This window comes from Tiliqua scincoides, chromosome 13, assembly GCF_035046505.1.
Source record: "Tiliqua scincoides isolate rTilSci1 chromosome 13, rTilSci1.hap2, whole genome shotgun sequence".
Classification (NCBI taxonomy): Eukaryota; Metazoa; Chordata; class Lepidosauria; order Squamata; family Scincidae; genus Tiliqua; species Tiliqua scincoides.
Window position 1 is genome coordinate 9803056 of NC_089833.1, and position 22675 is coordinate 9825730.

Here is a 22675-nt window from a genome sequence, read left to right on the forward strand (position 1 = left end):
ATATTTCAATGTGGTTTGTTTCATTGCATTCTGCATGAAATTATGCATTGATTGATATATAACATGATGGTCTTATTCCTCCAAATTCTGATTTTAGTGATTTTGAAAACTTGTAGAGTCTCACACACACACACCCTGTGTCAACTTAATAACACCTTATTGCAGCAGTTCTCAAACTTTTAGCACTGGGACCCACTTTTTAGAATGACAATCTGCCCAGGAACCATTGGAAGTGATGTCATGGCCAGAAGTGACATCATCAATCAAATTAAAATAAATAATTATAAATAATTAAATTAAAATAAAATAATTACATAAGGGGGAGCCAGTCCTGTTCCACCAAGTGAATCTACTCTGAAGTAAGTCCTATTGTGGTCAATGGGGCTTACTCTCAGGAAAGTGTGGGTAGGATTGCAGCCTGTGAGCCCAAGCCTATGCATGTCTACTCAGAAGTAAGTCCCATAGTGGTCAATGGAGCTTACTCTGTAGTCTGCCTGCAATAACAACCCCCCAAAAAGAATCAGTGAGATTTCCAGCCCTCCCAATGCCCAGTTTAAAGTTCTTCTGTTTCAAGCATATCAAGATAAAGACCCTCTTGGCTTTGCAAGTGCAAAATAGAAAACTTCCCCTTACCAGTTCAAGCCACTTTTTTGTCCTTTTTAGTGGGGGGGGGGGCGCCTTCTGGAGCATTTGTTGCGCTCCAGCTCCATGGATCGGGACCATTCCAGTGTCCTCACATTCCCCTTTGCCTGGCCTGACCACCAGCCAAGGCACATCTGCCTACTCACGACGTGAAGCTGCTTCACTTTCCATAGACTCGCAGCTGGGAGGGGGGACCTCCTTCTCTGTGTTTTTGGGGGCTGCATTCATTGGATCAGGACCATTCCAACATCCTTGGAACCTCTCAGCCTGCCTTGACTAAGGCAAGTCCGCCTACTTGCAAGTAAATGCAACCACGTGGCTTCGTTTCGGGCTCAGATTCGCAGCTGGGAGGGGGAGCTTCTCGGGTGTTTTTGGGGGGCTGCATTCATTAGATCGGGACCATTCTGGTGTCATTGGATTCCTCTCAGCCTGCCCTTTCCAACGAACTATGGTAAGTATGCCTACTCAGGAGTAATCATGCACTATGGCTCACTTTCACTTTCCATAGGGCTCCGTGCATTTTTTCCTTCTGGTTTTTTGGCCACAACTTTTGAACGAAAGGAGCAATTTCAATTCTGTTTTTTGCATTGCACTCACTGGCCATTCCGCATCCAACAATGTATGGCATGACATGGTAGCTCCTAATGCCACGAAGTTAGCGTGTCCTCCCCCCAGGGCGCGTCACCCCCCTGGAGTGTCACCCGGTGTGGCCCACACCCCCCGCATCCCCGTAGTGGTGCCAGTGCTTGGAGGTGTCGTAGGGGATGGACAGAGTGGATAGACAGATGCTCTTTCCCCTCTCACATAACACCAGAACTAGGAGACATCCATGAAAGTTGAGTGTTGGGAGAGTTAGGACAGACAGAGGAGGAGGTTCCCCCTCCCATCATAGTAAAAAGGATAAAAACAAAGGCTTGAGTGGCTGATAAAGTGAAACTTTTTTTTCAGTCTTGTAAAGCAAGGTGGGTCCCGTTTTAAAAAGGAGGTCCTGGTACCAAAAAGATTGGGAACCCCAGTCGTAGGGCATCCCAGGGGCTCGTGGGAAGGGCAGGGTTGGATTTCTTTGCTCTAAACAGACAAACAAAAAGCAAACAGACAAACTAGGCCATGGAGCAGCAGGAAATGAGGCCGCTGTTTCTGTGCTGGCAGAAAAAAAAAGCCGAGAGGGAAATTGACGGAGGTGTCTGCCTGAGTCACAAAGCCTCTTAGGTTAATCCTACTACGGTCTAATGTATGCATTATCCATTGCTCAGGGCTTTGCCACAAGACACAATTTAACTGGGAGGCATCATTCTAGCTCTTCTCCTGGTGCCCACATTATTAAATGAAGCTAAAAACAATAATGCATAATGAGAAAGTCATCGGAAGACGATGGACAGGAGAAGCCTGGCCTCGGATACGTAACATCTATGCAAGCAGCGCCTTCTATTTTCAGCTCCCTCCCGTCGCTCCGGGCCTCGTTGAGACACTTCGGGCTATGGCTGCTCCTATCCAAATAGCAGCTGTAAGCTTCTTCCGGGACTCAGGAAATGCCGGCGGAGCGCCGAACGGAAAAGTACGGTTTTTAGCAATGGGTTCGGAGAGGGAGCAGGCCTTTGGAATGAGGCCGGGGTGTTTTGCTTGATGCCCTTAACTTTTGCACCCCTTTCCCCAAGAGATCTAAGCAGTTTATAGCCACCGCCAGTGTGAGGAGGGCCAGGAATTATAAACAGGCTAGAGCTCATCCTCATCCTCACAAACAACTACAAAGCATCTGCCCTGTTACCCGAGCAGAAGCCTGCAAGACAAGGCTTGTGGAACCTTGAAGGTGTTGTAGGGGATGGACAAAGTGGACAGAGAGATGCTCTTTACACTTTCACATAACACCAGACCCAGGGGACCTCCACAAAAGTTGAGTGTTGGGAGAGTTAGGACAGACAGAAGAAAATGTTTCTTTGCCCAGCGTGTAATTAGTTTGCGGAACTCCTTGCCACAAGAAGTAGTGATTGCATCTTGCCTGGAGGCCTTTAAGAGGGGATTGGACAAATTTCTGAAGGAAAAGTTCATCACGGGTTACAAGTCATAGTAGGTATGTGCAAGTTCTTGGTTTTAGAGGCAGGCTGCCTCTGATTGCCAGATGCAGGGGAGGGCACCGGGGCTCAGATTGTGTCTGTTGTCTTGTGTGCCCCCTGGGGCATTTGGTGGGCCACTGTGAGATACAGGAAGCTGGACTAGATGGGCCTATGGCCTGATCCAGTGGGGCTGTTCTTATGTTCTTAACTACAATTCCCAGGAGGCCTTGCAGGTCTCTTGTTATCTGGTGTGCTCCCTGGGGCATTTGGTGGGCCACTGTGAGATACAGGAAGCTGGACTAGATGGGCCTTTGGCCTGATCCAGCAGGGCTCTTCTTATGTTCTTATAGGGCACACATTGCTCCACAAGAATCAGAGGAGAAATGCATCTTAAATACTTCTAGGCCCAGAATATGCTTCTGATTTTAAAGCCCTCTGGCCTGGAGGCTCACATTCCTCTGTTGCTTTCCTCTGGACCCATTCTTGGCACTGCTGGCTCATGGGAGCTTGAGGTTCAGGACGTGGGCAGGTCCGCTTCCTTAAGAAGCCTGAGCTCTGGATCAGTGGGTGCAGGTCACAGGGTCACCAGTTCTGGGGTTTGGAGTTGCTGGTTCAGTAGCATCCTAGTGGCACCCTGGCTAGAGTTGGGACAGGTGTTGGTCCTTCTGACCAAGCTAAGTCCTCCCTCTCCAGGGTTGGATTTCCAGGGCAGAGACCCGTGACAGTATCCTGTTCTAATGGTGATCTGTACATTCCAAATGTCAGTGGCACCTCACCTGATTTCCCCCCAGAAAGAGGAGCAGCTATTTATTCAGGCTTATTTTTGTGACTGATTGCTATTAATCAAGACTTTCCTTTCAACCAAAATAACACCGATGCAATCAGCGCTTGCTTCTGTAATTGGACCTCCTACAGTGGCACCACGTTCCATCTTTCCATCATTTTTGTCACTCCTTTTGAAGGGCACAGAATGGCATGCACAGGTGTGTTCAGCTCCTGCGTCTCTGCGATGCGACCAAAGGGCGCATCGCCTCTTCCGAGCCTTGCCTTGAATGAGCATTTTCATTCATGCACAACCTGGGTTAGCATCAGTAGCCCTGGGTCATTGGCAGGTGAAGTGTGAGAGCCAAGAACCAACAGGTAGGTGCAAAACATGTTCTGGGTCTCCTTTTAGTTGCAGATAGTCTCATCCGTGTCAGTGTTTTAACTCAACACCACCCATATCTTGCACATTCATGTGTTCTCCATGGGGTTCATAAGAACATAAGAACAGCCCCACTGGATCAGGCCATAGGCCCATCTAGTCCAGCTTCCTGTACCTCACAGTGGCCCACCAAGGGTGGCTACTTTCAAGGGGGAATCAGCTGCATTTCTTTGGCCTCTGGTTTTGCTGGCACCAGGATACATGAGTGGATAGCACAGTTCACCAACAGCACAATAGATCCTTTGCTATGAGTTGCTGCTATCAGCTCTTGGTATCATAACCTCTGCCCTGAGCTCAGAGTCCAAATCTAAGAAGAGGTAAAGAACGATCAGCACCAGACCTCCACCCCAGCCCGGGACCTGGATCGGAGCCCACCAGCCAAGAACTCCCCACAAGCCAGAGACGCTGGAGCCACAGAATCCAGGACCGGAGACCTCCATGCCAGCGCACTGTGAGTTGCATGCTTCCATGACCCTGCATGGTGACAGCAGTGGGCCAGGAAGGTTTCAGTAGGACAATGAAAGGGTACAAGACACTAGGCCAGAAGGCGGCCCCTTTAAAATATCGGTGCTTTCTAGAAAAGGAGACTGAGAGCCCAAATCCTAACAGGGCCACCTTGGGGTACAGTCACACTGAAATGGTCACCACTGTATCCTGCAGGGCCAAGGACACCATTGGAAGTCTCCTTAGGGAAAGGGAACTTTGGTTCCCTTGGCCGTGTCGAGCTCCAGCAGCCCCTATGGGTCTACTGTTTGGTTGGTTGGTTGGCAACCTTCAGTCTCGAAAGACTATGGTATAAGCCTACAGCACCCGGTATTCCCAGGCGGTCTCCCATCCAAGTAGTAACCAGGCCTGACTCTGCTTAGCTTCCGAGATCATGGTATAAGCCTACAGCACCCGGTATTCCCAGGCGGTCTCCCATCCAAGTACTAACCAGGCCTGACCCTGCTTAGCTTCCGAGATCAGGCATGTGCAGGGTAACAGTTGCTGTTACTGTTTAGCTGGCACAGAACCAAGGAGACCCATGTCGGGCTACAAGGCCCAGGAGGGGGGAGAGGATTCAGGGGCACTGAGGCAGCCGTCCCTGCCCCACTCCTGCGCCTCAACCTCCCCCAGGCCTCCCTCCCCCTGTGCAGTTCTGCTCCCTCCCCACCTTCCTGCCTCTCTCCCCCTACCCAGGAACACTTCCCCACCATTCAGTGGGGTAATTAACACAGGTGCAGGTGGGCCACCAACCGGTGCGGAGGCCTAGTGCTGACTCCCCACCCAGCACCTTCCTTCGCCACTGCAACATGCCTGACAGCACATTTGTGACAGCCATTGGTGGGGCAGCATATGGGCCGTCGGCACTGGCTGGCAGTGAGATCAGGCTGCCTTTCCCCCACAATGAACATCCCTACTTCTTCGCTTGTGGGTGTTGCTCTGAACCCCCCTCCAGGTGCTGTATTGCCTTGTCTCTACCAACCCCGGCCTCGAGTGCATTAACCTACTGTTCATAATTTAGCCCTGTGTCAGAAGGCTTGCTGCTTTAATAGCAACCTTGAAAGAGGGAAGCTGACTGCCTGCTCTTCAGAAAAGAGTCACCTTATTATAGAGTCTCACGTTGCGGAGAAAAGAGCACAGGTCCTTCAAACCCATCTTGCAGGTGCCAATACAGAGAGCCCAAACCAACCTCAAGCCATGGTTGGTTTGTCCAGATTGTCGATGCTGCCGGGGGAGGGACTGCTACCCCCCCCCCCAGGACAACTGATATTGGGGCATCACAACAATTTGTCGCTGGAGCTGGAGAAGATTGTGGCTGGTCTCCCAGCCTATCAAGGAGTCTAATAGCCTCAGAGATAGACAGGGAGAGGGGGTTTTGTCATCCACTGGTCCTCCACTCTGCCAGTAGCCTTGTTCAGGTTGACTGCCTGGCCAGCATCCTGCCTGCTAGCCAGTCTCCTCCGAGCTGCCCTCATCACTGGTTAGCCTGGGGAATATAATCCCTGCCCCCTTTCTCCACCCCTTCTTCCCTGCTGGGCCGCAGAAACCTTGCCTGACAGCCAGCCCCCCACCCCGATCCTGCGAGCACTCGCCACTTCTGTCCATCTGGTAGCTGGTGATGGCAGTTCTATTTCCCTTGGCCTGGATGACAGTTGCCTAACCGGGCTTCTCCTTTGATCGCAGGGGGACCGGCCTGCCTGTGATTGAGGAGGGAGAGGTGAGGCACCCGCAGCTATTGCTGCAAGTCACAGAAGAGCCAGTTGCCCCACTGCCTGGTTCGCCCTTGCCACAGCCGTCCTCATTCCTCTGGCAGGTGGACCGCGGGGGCAAGCTGCCACCGAGTCTGGTGTGCCTTCCTTCTGGCCAGCCCTACTGATGAGGGAGTCCCTGTGTTACTGTTACCACCACCATGGGAAAGCCCACTGGCCAGGAGTTCACCCATGTCAGGCACTCTGAGCGAGCGGGGCACCAGGATGGATTCCGGCCACAGATGCTCATGTTCAGAAACTGGACTAGATGGGCCTATGGCCTGATCCAGTGGGGCTGTTCTTATGTTCTCTGAGGAAGGGGGACTCTCATCTACCCCACCCACTTTATGTATGTTTTGTTTCTTTTGAATAAAGCTTGACTTTGACATTTCTAAAGCACAAGATGTCTCTTTTGTGGAAATTTGTCATGGTCACGCTTACAATCATTTGCTTGCAGGGTGTTTTGTTTTTTTTTAAAACCTAAATGTCTATTAAGCATCTCTAGGAAGTATCCTATGGACTCAGAAAAACCAAAAACAAAAACTCTCTTCTGTGAGTGTCAGAGGCTGGGATTTTTGGAGTGTCAGCAAAAGAAATAGTGTTTGTGGAAAAGCCACTTAATTGCCCACGTTTGCTCTCATGGAATATCGCAGGGTTTTGTTTTTTTGGCTTCCAGTAAAAAAAACCATCATCATCATCATTTTAGATGCTAAAATTAAGCAGAGAAATGTTGGGAGGAGATGCTCGGAAAACAGAGTCTGAACTCCTTACGTGCACGTGCATCAAATCATCCCAAATCAAAACAAATTTAATCAGTTCTTGCCTTTGATCTAAAAAGCCCCGGACTGAAGGATACCTCTTCTTCTCTGAAGAATGTTCCCACTAATGAGAGTCCTAACTAGGGTACGGCAATATCAAAACGCTCCCCGATGCTAATTATGCTCAGTGTGTTGAAGTTTTCTACCTTTATAAGCACAGATAGTAATAATAATAAAAAATATGATTTGAAAGGAAACCCTTACCCAGCAGTAACCAGAAAATGTGCTATAGAAATATAGGCCTATTGTGAAGCAAAAGGAAAGGTGATTTCTCATTAGCGACTAATAAGCAGAACTGAAATCATTATTGAAAGCATCGACGGGGCTAGATACGGCCAGGGGAGCAAAGCCTGAAAACTGGGAATGCTTCTAAAATTGACATTAGAATGATGATGATGATGATGATGATGATGATGATGATGATGATGATATTATTATTTCTGTAGTGCTATCGATGCATATGGCATCAATGTACATTGACACAGTCAGGGGATTACAATCAACGGGAGGGAGACACAAATGGCATCACACTTGAACAGATCCCTGATTAGTTGGAATATATAGCTAATATGTCTCTTATGAGCACCAGGATGCAGGTCGCTTGTTATCTGGTGTGCTCCCTGGGGCATTTGGTGGGCCGCTGTGAGATACAGGAAGCTGGACTAGATGGGCCTACGGCCTGATCCAGTGGGGCTATTCTTATGTTCTTATGTTTAGTGCCACGGTTTTATGGGTTACAAGCCATGATGTGTATGTGCATCCTCCTGATTTTAGAAATGGGCTATGTCAGAATGCCAGATGCAAGGGAGGGCACCAGGATGCAGGTCTCTTGTTATCTGGTGTGCTCCCTGGGGAATTTGGTGGGCCGCTGTGAGATGCAGGAAGCTGGACTAGATGGGCCTTTGGCCTGATCCAGTGGGGCTGTTCTTATGTTCTTAACTACAATTCCCAGGAAGCCTTGCAGGTCTCTTGTTATCTGGTGTGCTCCCTGGGGCATTTGGTGGGCCGCTGTGAGATACAGGAAGCTGGACTAGATGGGCCTATGGCCTGATCCAGTGGAGCTGTTCTTATGTTCTTATAAAGCCTTCGGGGAAGGAGCTCTTAGCTCAATGTTAGCATGCATGCTTTTCCTGTGGAACAGCAGCTTTCAGCCTTTTTCATCTCATGGCACACCGACAAGGCACTAAAATGTTCAAGGCACACCATTGGTTTTGGAACAATTGACAAGGCATGCCATGCTATTGGTGGGGAAGCTCACATCCCTCAATGGCCTTACTAATAAATGACCCCAAACACCCACGGCACACCTGGGGACCATTCACAGTACACCAAGGCACACTGGTTGAAAATAGCTGCTGTGGAACCTCACAGGTTCATTCCTCATCACCAACAACTAGGGCTGGAGTAGACCCCAGTTTGAACCCTACAAAGCCATTGCCCATCAGTCCAGGCTATACTGAGGAATTGAACCAGTTGTCTCGCTCAACATAAGGCCAATTCCCATAACCCTCTTTTCGAACCCAAAAATGCCAAACCAGTTGTCAAGAGGCAGCAAACGGCTGTAATGGTGTTGAAGTTCTGTGGGGTCTTTTGGAGAACATTCAGAATCCTGGATATTCCCCCTTTTCACAGTGAAAATGTTTACCCATGAAAATTTGGTGGACAAATCTACATGCAGTTGCCTCTCTGTGCTGTGGTAGCCAAGGTAGAAGTGATGGACTCTTGTCTTTCAAAGCTGTCAATAAAAGCCATCAATATCCTCAAAAAAAATAGCACGTTAATGACATCCGTGATCTGGAGAGCTGGGGGGACCTAGCATAAACTTCAGAGCTGTACCAGAGGTTCTGTTGCATTGATCACTTGGTATCTTGATTTAAGTGCGCTAGCAGGGATCACTTGTAAGAGGTAATTAACTTCTTAACCAACGCAGCCTGGGTCTAAACAATCTACAGGTTATCAATTCAGTCTGCCGGTAAATTAAATGTGTCAATAGCCACTTCCTAGGTATCAATTTGCCTCCTGAAAAGAAGCCTTTGGAAACTTATTTGCATCCTCACCTTTCCTAAGAAATGATCCAGTTGGGAAAACAGTAGCAGACCTTCCCAGCCCCATTCCCCCGGGGCAAAGGTCTATGATGGTGCCCCCCCATGGGACGCAGCTGCCCCTGCATGAAGATTTGCCCTGCCACTTTCATGCACGAAGCCTCACACGACTCCAGGATGCATCGGGGAAGCCTCCTGAAGCTTCCCGCAACCGTGTCGGGAGTAGGGCTAGCAGAATAGAACTGTGTGATAGAAGTTCTCGGCTTTTAAGTGGATTGGTCAGGGGCATTGCTAGGGGTGTGCAGGGGTTCAGGCCGCACTGGGTGACATGCACAAGGGGGTGACACCACTACTTGTCAACATTTTTTAAATCTTGGTATTTTTGAATACTACCATCGTGTTCTCTATCAATCAATGTATAATTTCATGCCAAATGCTATGGAATGAATCATGTTGAAATACCTCTATTCACCCTACTGTTATGGCCAAAAAACCAGCAGGGCACTGCCCCACCCACTGCATGAGAGGAGGTCCATCAGAGGTGTGACGCACTGGCCTCCCGCACCGGGTGACACAAACCCAGTGACACCACTGGGTTTGGCTACTGCAAAAACCAGTCCAGTTGGACACTGGGGAAAAAAGCGATCGTGCCTGAAGTGGAGGCATCGTTGATTAAATGTTTAGAGATTGCTGAGATGGATATGTGGACTGGCAGTATCTGCAGGACAAACGGGAAACTGGGGCTAATTTTTTTGGCAGATAAGTGGTTGCTGTACATAAATCATTGGAATCAGCATTGTCGTTTTGTCTCGTTGAGTAAGAACCCATGTGCATAATTATGTATTTATTATCTTTTTTTCTAATTAACGTGAGAGGAGCTCCCAAGTCCCACATCCAGGAGATGAAGGAAGTGCACTCTTCCAGGGTGGTTGGTTGGCAACCTTCAGTCTCGAAAGACTATGGTATAAGTCTACAGCACTCGGTATTCCCAAGCAGTCTCCCATCCAAGTACTAACCAGGCCTGACCCTGCTTAGCTTCCGAGATCAGACGAGATCGGGCATGGAAAGACTATGGTATAAGCCTACAGCCCCTGGTATTCCCCGGTGGTCTCCCATCCAAATACTAACCAGGCCTGACCCTGCTTAGCTTCTGAGATCAGACGAGATCGGGAGATAGTGTTCAGTATAGGGAGATGGTTGGCAACCTTCAGTCTTGAAAGACTATGGTATAAGCCAGGGGTCGGCAACCTGCGGTTCTGGAGCTGCATGTGGCTCTTTCAGCTGTCTGCTGCAGCTCCTCCAGGTGAAAGTGGCAAAGGGGGTAACAGGAGGCACCTGTGCTGGGAGGGCAGGCTGCTTTCCTCCGCCCCCTGTGCTCACTGCCCTCCTCTCCCTTCACCCCACCTGCCCCGCATTGGTTTCCCTTTTCAATTTTGCCCGCTCTGCAGGCTTAAGCTCCCTGTTTTTCCCTTCCCCAACTCTCCAGCAGGATGCCGCCGCCCTCCTCCTCAGCCATTGCAAGCCCTTGCAGCCCGCCTTTCCCTGAGCAGGTCCCCACTCAGTGCAAGGAGAGGCTTTTCCTCCACAGCTGAGGAGACATCCTGTGTGTCTACTCAGTAATAAGCCCCATTACATCAGATGAAGCTTACTCCCAGGAAAGGGTGCCTGGGATGGCAGCATTGGAGCCTGCTCCTATGCGTGTCTACTCCAGCTTTCGGTTCATGCAGTGGTTCTCAAAGTTTTTAGCACTGGGACCCGCTTTTTAGAAGGACGGTCTGTGGTCATCCACCAGGAGCGATGTCATTAACCTGGAAGCGACGTCACGGCCGGAAGTGACATCATCAACTGAGGCTTCAAGCCGAAGCCGCGATCAGCCAAATGTCCCAATACACAGTGCACTTGTGCTGTTATTTTGCATAGCTCGGAGTTCAAATATTGTAGCTCAGAAGCCAAAGCAGATCCTTCTCCGCCCACATAGTCCTTCCCCCTTTCCAGCATCCAGGGGACGGCATCAGGACACAAGTTGTGTCTGTTGTCTTGTGTACTCCCTGGGGCATTTGGTGGGCCACTGTGAGACACAGAAAGCTGGACTAGATGGGCTTTTGGCCTGATCCAGCGGGGCTGCTAATATATTCTTATGTCCCATCTTCCCACCTATTCAGGGCAAAGCACTAGGCCTCTCTCCCACTGGGAGTTCGCCCTGCCCAGCAGTTCTGTCCCCTGTATTTTCAGCGGCAGCTGAGCTAGGTGCTACACGACCCACCTGAAATTGGTCCACCTAATGGGTCCTGGCCCACAGTTTGAGAAACACTGAGTTAATGTGCTTTATTTTGGCCCTGTCTTCCCATATTGCCTACTGTTATTGTCTTGTTGGTTGCATGGGTTGTTTATTGTTTTGCTAAGCACTGTACCCTCTGGACAGTCTCACACTTAAAGGTTAATACTCTCCATCCTGATTTTGAAACCAGGAGCCCAAACTGATTTTCCGCTTAGTATCCAAACTCAGCGCTATTTAGAACAGATCAGGAGGGGTGGAAATGGAGGCAGATGGAGCCCGCAACTTGGTTTTCAGACTCCAGTGGTCAATTTAATTACAGGCATTAAGTCATGGGCCAAGCGCATTCAAGAGACGAAATGTAATCAACCAAAGGCGCATTGACAAGAACATCTGCTCCAACTACCTCATCGTCAAGTTTACATCCTACCACCTAGAATAATGTCCATCGTTCAAGAACGACAGAGAACAGCTTCGTGTGTTGGTAGCACAGCTGCGAGATCAGCCGAGTGGAAGAGCCATGCCACTTGCACATAGATATTCATGCGGCTTAATGTGGCTTGGAGGTGTGTGGAGACTATTTGACAAGCGAGCAAACCACTTGTGGAGCTGAGAAATGGGGGTGTGCAGGAGGAGGGCTGTACCATTTGGTTGTGCATAGGAAAGCACTTCTGGCTCAAGCCAGTGGCACAAGTCAGGGCTGATCTTTCCAAGTCTGCGTTCTGCTCTGACTTTCAAACTGGAGCATTTGAATTCCAAGCTATGCACGATAACAGCACGAACTGCAAAGGAAGTGGGGCACTTCCGGAGGCAGATTTTGAGCCAATTATCTGGGGCAGCATGGCAGCAACCCCTCTTAACCCTGTGGTTGGGCTGCAGATGGTGCAAATGGCACCCAGTTGCCTTTTTCTCATCCCTCTCCTACTTTTTCTAATAGGAAGCCGAAGTTCCTATGGGTTACAAGCCATGATGCCTGTGTGCAACCTCCTGATTTTAGAAATGGACTGTGTCAGAATGCCAGATGCAAGGGCCCTCCCTGGTGCCCTCACCAGGATGCAGGTCTCTTGTTATCTGGTGTGCTCCCTGGGACATTTGGTGGGCTGCTGTGAGATACGGGAAGCTGGACTAGATGAGCCTACGGCCTGATCCAGTGGGGCTGTTTTTACGTTCTTAACTACAATTCCCAGGAAGCCTTGCAGGTCTCTTGTTGTCTGGTGTGCTCCCTGGGGCATTTGGTGGGCCGCTGTGAGATACAGGAAGCTGGACTAGATGGGCCTTTGGCCTGATCCAGTGGGGCTGTTCTTATGTTCTTAACTACAATTCCCAGGAAGCCTTGCAGTCTCTTGTTATCTGGTGTGCTCCCTGGTGCATTTGGTGGGCCGCTGTGAGATACAGGAAGCTGGACTAGATGGGCCTATGGCCTGATCCAGTGGGGCTGTTCTTATTTTCTTATGTTGCCGTGGTCATGTATGGTTGTATTAAAAGGACCTTTGGCAGGGTTTAGTAGGACATACATGGGCACCGGTAGTGTCATGAGTCGAAAGGCGGTGGCCAACTGCACCGGACCAGAGCTTTGCAGAATTTGGAAAGAGCATGTTGTCGAATAGAGGGCTCCTAAGGGCTCGCTTTGGAACCAACCCAGGTAATTCCTAGGAGGGTGACTGATAGGAATCAGATAGTTCAACGAGCTCACACTGTCTATATATATACAGGTATTTATGTTACACTGACTGTGGCTGCCCAGGGCTATTTACCGAAGAAGAGCCCCACTGGATCAAGCCAAAGGCCCATCTAGTCCAGCTTCCTGCATCTCACAGTGGCCCACCAGACACCCCTGGGAGCACACAAATCGATACCCGCGTCCTGTGTCTGTCCCCTTGCACCTGGCATTTTGAGGTGCATATACCCCTCACGGCTTGTAACCTGTGATGGGCTTTTCTTCTAGAAAGTCTCCTTTTGAAGGCATCAAGGTCCTACCATTAGGTTCGATGGGGTAAAAGGCCCAGGCACGAGTAACTAGGACCCCGCAGAAGCCTCTCTGAAGCTCCTGATAGGGGTGGAAACCTGAAGCACAGTTTATAGTGTCAGGGAACCTCAGAGAGGCTTCCCTGGTGTGGTCTTGGGTCACGCGAGGCTCTGTGAGCCTCAGGTGAGTAGTGAATTTTTGCATGGGGGCGGCGATAGCCCGCAGGTGGGGCGCCATTGTGGATCTTTGCCTTGGGCATGGGGCTGGGGAAGTCTGCCTCTGTCTAGGTTAGATGCCATCATCGCGTCCTGTGGCAAGGAGTTCCACAGGCTGTGCAAATAAATTTTCCCTTTTGTCTGTTCTAACTCTCCCGACACCCGATTTGAGTGGAGGTCCTCTGGTTCTGGTGTGGTGCAAGAGGGAAAAGAGCATCCCTCTATCCCCTGCTTGATTTTGTATGTCTCAAAATCTTGTCCCCCCTCAATCTTCTTTCCAAAGCAGAACCAACTCAGAAATCTCCAGTGTTCCATTCCTTCCCCCCCCCCCTTAACCTATACAAAATATTGTGCTTAGACAATTTGCTTGGGATTCCTGTTCCTTTGTGTCTTTTTCTCCATCCTGCAGGTAGTTCCATAAGGACTCTCTGATCCTGCAAACAGTTCGTCCTTGTGAGCCCCTCAACAACTTGGCTTAGGATTCTCTGGGGAAAAAAAAAGAAGTTAGAAAAACAACTGACAAGGGGGGAGCTCGTCCATAGGTATAATCAACTTTTTCATGTTCAGCCACTGAATGCCACACAAGACTTGGTTTTTTTCCAGGCTGTTCCTGACCCCGATTGGGCACCTGAAAGGTACCTTTGACATCCCAAAGAAGCAAACCAAAATTTTTGGGTCCCCAATGGCCGTCCTTCCCTTTGGTGCTTCCCGAGAAGAACACAGTGACTACGAGTTCCACACTGAGGTTGCATAATTAACGGCGCAAATTATTCCGTTTAAATCTCCAGCGATTTCCCCCCCTTCCCCGTTCCTTCTCCAGAAGGTGAATAATTAACTGAATAAATGTCAAGATGCGAGAGATTTCCTTCAAGCGCACTTCAAGCCCGTAATCATTTCACACGCGACGGGAATCAAATGCGGTTTTTTTTCAAAATGGAAATTGCGTTCGGCTTGCTTGCCGCCTTGTCAAGAGAGAGGGAGAAAGGCAACGATCAAACGCTTGACAGGCGGTGGTAGGAGATAGGAACGGGGTGGATCCTTCGCTCGGTGACTCAAAGCCTCATGACAACTATGAAGGTATAAAAGGCCCACGGCGGTATAATGTAGTGGCGGGCGGCCCAATCCAGAGCTGCCTGGTGCCCAGAGGAGTAGCGTCAAAATGGCTTCGACGGTATCCTATGCATGCCAGGTATCTCCCTGGGGGAAGGACCAAGCCCCACATTGGGGCTATTTTGCTGGCGCCGAGTTGCGAGGTTGCATGTCGGGCCATGTTGGGCTGATCCCACCCACCTCCTGCCCTGTCTTCCCCCACCCTCCACCCACCCCAGAACACCTCTCCCTGGCCTGACATACCTCTCCACTGCTTGGAGCTCATTGACGGAGCTTCACTGCCCAGAGCTTTTTTATCCAGCGGAGAGCTATATGATCACATGCCTTATGCCTGGAGGTGAACAAAAAAATGGTTGGCAACCTTCAGTCTCGAAAGACTATGGTAGAAGCCTGCAGCACCCAGTATTCCAAGGCGGTCTCCCACCCAAGTACTAACCAGGCCTGACCCTGCTTAGCTTCCAAGATCAGACGAGATCGGGCATGGAAAGACTATGGTATAAGCCTACAGCACCCGGTATTCCCAGGCGGTCTCCCACCCAAGTACTAACCAGGCCTGACCCTGCTTAGCTTCCAAGATCAGACGAGATCGGGCATGGAAAGACTATGGTATAAGCCTACAGCACCTGGTATTCCCAGGCGGTCTCCCACCCAAGTACTAACCAGGCCTGACCCTGCTTAGCTTCCAAGATCAGACCAGATCGGGCATGGAAAGACTATGGTATAATCCTACAGCACCCGGTATTCCCAGGCGGTCTCCCATCCAAGTACTAACCAGGCCTGATCCTGCTTAGCTTCCAAGATCAGACCAGATCGGGCATGGAAAGACTATGGTATAATCCTACAGCACCCGGTATTCCCAGGCGGTCTCCCATCCAAGTACTAACCAGGCCTGACCCTGCTTAGCTTCCAAGATCAGACAAGATCAGGCATGTGCAGGGTGAACAAAAAAATTGTAATAAACTCAGTGCTTTTGAGGCGGGACTTATGCCAGGGTCATTGCTTCAGGATTTCTTATTTGCCCCAAGTTCAAGTGTCTGTTTTTGCCTACTCAGCCTTTTCGCATCACCCTCTCAGCCTCAGTCTTCCCCATCTGCAATATGGGGATAATGAGACTTGGGGGCCCAATCCTTTTCAGTGCCACTGCAACCACAAACCTGCCCCAAGGTAAGGGGGAGAATATTCCTTGACCTTGCAGCACCTGCTCCGTCGGCATGGCTGCATCCGCGCTAGAAAGCTGGATCGGCCCCGGCTTGACTTACAGGGTTGTTGTAAGAATGACATCAAGATACGAAATGTTTCATATACTCCAAAAATACTGCACAAATCTGTACTATTATTATTCCTGGAATAGCTACACAATCGAAGGGCAGTGTGCTATTTCTCCTGCCTTCCATTCACCCATTTCTCTTGTCCCCACTGTCCCAAGTAGGAGGAACCCTTGTGCCTGTTGGGTGACCAGTGTGCTCCCCAACCCATGCGAGCATCTGAGCAGGTGGGACTGCAGAACTCTGGGAAGGCTTCCCATAATTCTGCTCCCGCATGGGTGCCCATTATGGCTTCCTTGCTTGGTCTCCGTCCAAAGAGAGTTCCCTCCTCCTAGCACAGGCTGAAGATTTCCCGAAAGGAAGCTCGTTTGCCAGTGCTGTTTTGTTGGCTTGTGTTGCCATAGACCATATGGAGCTGTCCCACTGTGCCGCACAGAGGCTGTGCTGTCAGGCTCCGCCGCTGTTTCCCGTGGTTAAAAATACGGGTTTGACTCGTCACTCATGTACATTAACAGCTTGAGCGCAAGTGAACGTATATGTCGGGGGTCCTGGGGAATTACAATCCTTGTGAAAGCGTGCCGCGAGGAGGGAATTTCCGACGACACAAGAGTCGTTGACTCAGAGGAAGGGGGAAATTGGAGACACATGAGTTTGCTAAATATTATCTGGTGAGATCCAATGAGTATCCAATGCCAACATTGACAGAGGAGTCTTTACAGATGTTTGGCAACAGATTATTTCCACTCAGAAGTATCACTAGGGCTTGTGTCACCCCCTGCAACTGACCTCCACAGTATCATATGTGCAGCCACAATACAGTGACATCATTAAGGTTGGTGTAAACCCCATTCACTTTTTGCACCTACCCCATTAGATGTGGCAAGGCTTATGCAGCTGAGCAAATGAGGTGCTGGCCAAGTGGCCCTCATTTAAGGCAGCCATGCTTCACCTGCATCACAGCTCCCATTTACCACATTTACGGCAAAGCGTCAGCACAGACATGCCCCATTGCCTGAAATCTAAAGTGAATCTCATGTTTCCTCTGACAGGACAAACTTTCGAGAATTTTCAAGGGGAGGGAAAGCAATTCCTATGAGACAAGTGTGAAAAAGTCCAAATCTAGCCATTAGGAGCACCAGCTAATTAGGACCACCTAATTGGGACCACCACTTCATGAGGACCACCACCATTATGCCATTATGCCAAAATACAAGATGGCTAAATCTTACGCAAGAGGGACATTAGAGGAGAAGTTCATAGACTCGCACCATCATATAATGTGGGGATTGGAAAGGACCTTGAAGGTCATGTGGTCCAACCATTTCCTCAGTGCCAGTGACAACAGCATCCCTGACAAATTGTTATCCAACCTCTGCTTGAAAACCACCACTGAGGACCAACCTACAAAGAGATCCTCTCTTCAGTGTCAGTGTCCTTCAGTGGGACGGTAGGCAATTTGTAGGTAGGATGTTTGGCTACCCATAGCAAACCGTACCACAGTTCAGAAAAGGAGTTACCTCTTGCCCATCCCAGAGCAATCTCAGTTCTAGCTGATATCTATTGACGCAAATTTATAATGTAAGCGTGAGTGATGTTGCTAAGCGAGGAATCCGGAGATGAGTAATTCAGCCAAGGTGGAAACAAATGGAGTTTGTGTTCACAATAGACTGTATCGTTCCAAAGCCCAGCTTTGGCAGAAGAAACAGACCCTCTCCTTAAGTTGATTAGAAGCTTTTTAGCTCTGAGCTCACTCTTGTCAATGCCTTCAAATCAAACCATGCCCTCAGCTGCCGAGAAGGGCGGAGGAGCAAGGACGTCCTTCTGTACTCTTTGGGGCTGCATAGGAAGGAACAAAACGAGGCCGAGGGCAGGTGGGAGGTGGGAAGAGAAGAAAAAGCTATCCTGGGATAAAGGCAGTCAGGTGGCAGCCCCCACTGGGCCACCGTCCAAATCAGAAGGGCAGACCGAAGGCTGATCAGAACCTGGGGAACACTCTTGTGTCCATCAAAGGGTGAAACATGCCTCATTTTTTTACAGAGAGCCTATGCAAATGGCGCATGGTGAGACTGTTACAGAAATGAAGGTCCAACATAATACATAGTGTAATGATTTTAGTGGTGTAGCTAAGGCATCGGGCACCAGGGGGCAAGAAGCTTTTAACACTCCCATAGCAACCTCCTCATTTTGTTAACACACCCCATAAACATCTAAGAGGCCTCTGAAAGGCACTTCTGGTTTTTGAGCTTTTTGGAGGCCTCCTGGAGGTCCCTTCTGAGTCCCAGGGGGTACTGAGTACCTTCTGAAGCCCTGGGTACCATGCCTCAAGGGGGTGTCTTAGAGGCCTCTGAAAGGTACGTACTTCTGGTTTCATGGTACCTGGGCCAATGTGCCCCCCCACTCCACTTAGCTACTCCACTGGATTAATATCTTTCCTTTCCCCTCTGAAAGCAGGGAAAGTGCTCCTTGACCTCCCATCTTTGGAAGAAGAGCTAATAGCACCAATACGAATGGAGGCAGTGATGTCATTAACCCGGAAGTGATGTCATGGTCAGAAGTGACATCATCAAACAGGAAAATTTTTAACAAGTCCCATACGACAAAATCGAATCGAATCAAGCAAGCAAATTTAAAGTTTACAGTAAAGATAAGTTTAAAAATGAATGGGGATCCACCTGAAATTGACTCGCAACCCACCTAGTGGGTCCTGACCCACAGTTTGAGAAACAGTGTCCTGATGAATATAGGAAGCTACCTTCCGCTTGGTTGGACCACCGATTTCAGCATGATGCATTCTACATCGACTGGTGATGTGTCTCCAGGTTTTCAGACGGGGGTCTTCTCCCTGCCCTACCTGCAAAATTGCAGTACCAGGTATCAAGCTGGTACTTCTCCATTCCAAGCTGTTCCTCTACAGTAGAGCACCACTCCTGTTGTGTCTCTCTTGCCTCTCTACAGGGAAACAGAGCTGACATTTGCAATGCAAAGCCTAGCTTCTAAAATGTTATTACCACGAAACGGGCTTTTCTTTTCCATTTTCCTAATCTAATTTGAGTAGCATATTAGACAGAGGGTTGAAGGGCCATGGCAGGCCAACGTTTTATTTTCAAGCTAAACAAATGTTGTCAGGCACTAAGAGAAGCCGAAACGTTCATTTGATTGGTACTTGAGCCCACAGCAGTCACTGGAAATATATATACATTTTAAGCCAAAATCCAATTGCATTTTCTCAGTGTTGAAATATCTGTAAGGATCTGTTGCAGCCCAGGACTAAACCACAATTGTTTCCTGGTTGCATTTAGCACCGGGCTAAATGTTTGCGGCGTTCAGTTTTCAATACAAAAGTTCTAATTTTTCTGCCAATTATGTACAACCTCCAAATCTTTTGTGCCTGTTTTAGCATCTGAGGGCAGTCATGATTTCTTGGTCATTTCAGAGCCTTTTTAAAAAATTTTTTGAAAAGGCTTTAAAATTTATTATTTATTTTTTTACTTTATTTATATCCTGCCTTTCCCCTCGAAGGGACCCATGGCGGCTTACAACAATAGTTAAAAACACACATTAAAAACATAATTTAAAACAAGATAAAAACATATGACATAATCCCAGTCAATCAGGGATGACATAGCAGCCAAGGTGATCTGGACCCATGTGGCCAATGGGATTTGGCTACGTATTATCATCAGTTGGGCAAAATAAATGGAAATTGTCTATTCTCCCCCCCCCCACTGTCTTGCTCTTGTGTATTGATTTATAGCTCTGCTGTAGTATCGAAGGGCCCAATCCTATCCAACTTTCCAGTGCCGATTCAACCCCAATGCAGCTCCAAGGTAAGAGAACATTCTCTTACTTTGAGGAGACCTATGTGACTGCTCCCCACCCACATACTGCAGGATGCCGTGCACACCTCATTGGCATATCTGCATCTGGGCAGGATTGGGCCCGAAGAGGCTGAGGGCCCAATCCTATCCAACTTTCCAGCACCGGTGTAGCTGTAATGCAGCCTCGAAGTAAGGGAACAAATGTTCTCATACGTTGAGGAGGCCTCTGTGACTGCCTCCCCACCACAGGATGCAGTGCACGCCCCATTGGCATGACTACACCGGCACTGGAAAATTGGATAGGATTGGACCCTAAGCTGTCAATCACAACATTCCCTATATTACCTCTGGAATGAACTCGCAAGACAAAGCATGTCCTCTCACAATTTCAGTCTTCCTCACCTGCACTATGGAGATAATTATATATACCTTGCAGGGTTGTTGTAAGAGGTATAATAGAACACACTTATTAGAGAAATGTTAAATATTATTATAGATCTAGATTGACAGCCCAATACTATCCACACTTTCCTGGGACTCTAATGGGACTTACTTGTGAGTACACATGGATAGGATTGAGCTCTTAATAAGCAAGCACTGATGTCCACACATGCCAGAATTTCAGAACCAGAATTCAAGACTGAGTTCCCCAAATTATTGAAAATGGGGGGGACACATTTTATTATAACACCAGCAAGAACAGACGCTACAAACAAATGTTATGAAGGTTAAAATCCAGACAGTCGGTGAAAACCCTCAGTGCAGACTTTGCCAAGAAGAAAGCGACACTGTGTCTCAGATGGATTACAAAGTCAAACATGACAGAGTTGCAAAATTAATCCACTGGTCATTAGGTATAAAGTATCATTAGCCTGCATCGAAAAGCATTTGGGAACATCAGATTGAGAAGGTGTTGGAGAACGAACAAGCCTAGATCCTGTGGGACTTTAAAACCCAAATGGACTGACACCTCAAGCATAATACACCTGATATAGCAATCATAGAGAATCAAAATGTCCGGCTAGTTGATGTTGCAATTCCTGGTGGTGCCATAGTCGATGAGAAAGAACTAGAAAAAAAAAGACAAAAGACCGAGACCTGGAAACTGAAGTCATACAACTGTGGACCAAACGTGCCAAAGTGGCCCCTATTGTCATCACACACACACACACACACACACACACACACACACACGAACATAAGAACATAAGAACAGCCCCACTGGATCAGGCCATAGGCCCATCTAGTCCAGCTTCCTGTATCTCACAGCGGCCCACCAAATGCCCCAGGGAGCACACCAGATAACAAGAGACCTCATACTGGTGCCCTCCCTTGCATCTGGCATTCTGATATAACCCATTCCTAAAATCAGGAGGTTGCGCATACACATCATGGCTTGTACCCTGTAATGGATTTTTCCTCCAGAAACTTGTCCAATCCCCTTTTAAAGGCGTCTAGGCTAGACGCCAGCACCACATCCTGCGGCAAGGAGTTCCACAGACCGACCACATGCTGAGTAAAGAAATATTTTCTTTTGTCTGTCCTAACCTGCCCAACACTCAATTCTAGTGGATGTCCCCTGGTTCTGGTATTATGTGAGAGTGTAAAAAGCATCTCCCTATCCACTCTGTCCATCCCCTGCATAATTTTGTATGTCTCAATCATGTCCCCCCCTCAGGCGTCTCTTTTCTAGGCTGAAGAGGCCCAAACGCTACAGCCTTTCCTTATGAGCCCCGTAATCATCTTAGTCACTTAGTCAAAACACACACACACACACACACACACACACATACGCACGCACGCACGCATGCACGCACGCACGCACACACACTGCCAGCAGCTGTTTTTTTCTGCAGAGCCACACCTGACTCGTTTATCAAAAAGGCTCAGACTGGAGTCAGAGTCCCCAAAAGGCTCTGGACAAGTCGTGAAGGTCCCCCATTAAGACTCGTGCACGTGTCAAGTCAAAGGGGTCAGGGACTCGAAACCCGACTCGAGTCTCGCCACGGTTGGATTGGCGCATCCCTGCCTACGTCCAGTGACAAAAGCTCTTGTCACCAGGTCAGAGGGAGCTTTTCAAAAATTCCTCGGCGCTGATTCACAAGCCAAACGGTACAAAGGGCACCACTGCGGTGTGTCAAAGGAGACAAATGCCGGGGAAGCAAAGTTCCCCATATGAGACGGCGGATGGAGGAAAGGGCAGAAGGGAGCGGGGTCAGCCAGAGAATGAGGAAGTTCAGATGGAGGCAATTAATCAAGCTGGCAGGAGATAATAAAACAGCATTAGAAAAATTGCCCACTGTTCTAATTTGTCAAGAAGCTCCAGACAGCCGCGATCGCATCCGATTTCACGAGGCATCAATAAATGGAAGTCTCTGGAATCTGTACATCCCATCAAACAATGGAAATCCTTGTGGGTGAAAAACTCTGTCTCTGACCCTCTACTGACTGCAAAATCTAAGACCAAAAGGCTGCGGCTGCATCCAGCAGCCCCACGGAGGCCACTGAAGGTCTCCTTGGTGGAAGGAGGTCTCCTCCTCTGAAGGCCACTGAAGGTCTCCTTGGTGGAAGGAGGTCTCCTCCTCTGAAGGCCACTGAAGGTCTCCTTGGTGGAAGGAGGTCTCCTCCTCTGAAGGCCACTGAAGGTCTCCTTGGTGGAAGGAGGTCTCCTCCTCTGAAGGCCACTGAAGGTCTCCTTGGTGGAAGGAGGTCTTCTCCTCTGAAGGCCACTGAAGGTCTCCTTGGTGGAAGGAGGTCTCCTCCTCTGAAGGCCACTGAAGGTCTCCTTGGTGGAAGGAGGTCTCCTCCTCTGAAGGCCACTGAAGGTCTCCTTGATTCACCCCCTTCCCCCAAGTAAGGATGTGGGCCCTGCAATGGGGCTACTCCAGTCCACACCGGCTATTTTGCCAGCACAGACTTGAGAACCTCCGTGTTGGGCTTTTCAGCCTGACACAGAGGATAGAATCTGGCCCACCCCTTCCCACCCCTGCCTCCCCTCCCATTCCACCCTCCCCCAACCCAGAATGCCACCCCCCACT